Below are 1,279 nucleotides of genomic sequence, written 5' to 3' on the forward strand. Positions count from 1 at the left end.
GGCTCCCAGCTTCATCCATATTGCAGTTAAAGACTTGATTTTATTTTATTTTTGTAGTTCGTTTTTCTTTCCTTCTCTTTCTTTCTTTCTTTCTTTCTTTCTTTCTTTCTTTCTTTCTTTCTTTCTTTCTTTCTTCCTTCCTTCCTTCCTCTCTTTCTTTCTTTTATTATTTTTTTTTTTTTTTTGCTGCCCTGAAGGGCAGACAGGTTTATTGGTCAGCAGCGGGGAAAATCAGTGGTTGGGCTTGGCCACATGCTGCAGCTCTTCCTTCTTCTTGATGGCATAGGAGTTAGAGGAGCCCTAGGTGGCATTGCTGAGCTTATCTGCCAGACATTCAGCAATGGTCTTGATGTTCTGGAAGGGAGCCTCACAAGCGCCTGTGCACAGCAGCCAGATGGCCTGATTCACATGGCGCAGTGGGGACACGTCCACAGCCTGTCGTCTCACAGTCCTGGCTCGCCCAATGCGTGTGGAGCCCTCCCAGGGACCACTGTTGATGATGCACCAGGACTTGCAGAGGGTTCTTGCCTGTGAGCAGGTGTATGATCTCGAAGGCATACTTGACGATGCGCACAGTCATGAGCTTCTTGCAGCTGTTGCGGCCATGCATCATCATGGAGTTAGTGGGGGGCTCCACAATTGGGCACTGAGCTTTGTGGAAGCGTTTGGGGGCATACCACCCTGCACTGTGAGGCAGGTACTTGGCATACTTCTCCGTCACTGCAATGTAATCCTGCAGGGAAATGTCATTGATCTGCACATCATCGGTGCTCCACTTCCCAAAAAGCTTGATGTCAAGGGTCTGTGCCACCGCTGGTGCTGCTGTCTCCCACTCGGTCATCCTGAGAGCATAGCCTGAGAATCTCTGTCGCTCGGCGTGGACCACGCGCCGCCTTGGCACAGAAAGGCACAGCGGCTGTGTAGTTTTCTATTATGTATATGCACCACATTTTCTTTACCCAGTAAATCATCAATGGACATGAGTTTCTGAAGGAGACCTCTCAGGAGAAGGGCAGGACAGCAGGCTAGGGGCAGGAGAGCAGAGAGCTAGACTGGATATGGTCCCACCTGGAGCTGTATTTCAACTTGCACTTCAAATTTAGTCCCATCTTGAGGCAAAATAGCTGACCTATGTTCTCCAGGGCATGCAAAATCGCTGCATCCAGATGATGTCCATGAAGGATTTTGATAGTGATGAAAAGTGGTTATGACGTGTGTTAAGTGAATCAGAGACTAGACAGGAATCTACCACCAACACAGTCTTAACCATGCACTAAAG

General features: G+C 48.6%; 1 pseudogene; it reads right to left on the minus strand.

Annotated features, from left to right (window-relative positions):
* Nucleotides 1-231: 231 nt before the first annotated feature.
* Nucleotides 232-854, minus strand: LOC101132952 (small ribosomal subunit protein uS7-like; annotated as a pseudogene).
* Between the last annotated feature and the right edge of the window lie 425 nt (nucleotides 855-1,279).

This window comes from Gorilla gorilla, chromosome X (assembly GCF_029281585.2).
Source record: "Gorilla gorilla gorilla isolate KB3781 chromosome X, NHGRI_mGorGor1-v2.1_pri, whole genome shotgun sequence".
NCBI classification, from domain to species: Eukaryota; Metazoa; Chordata; class Mammalia; order Primates; family Hominidae; genus Gorilla; species Gorilla gorilla.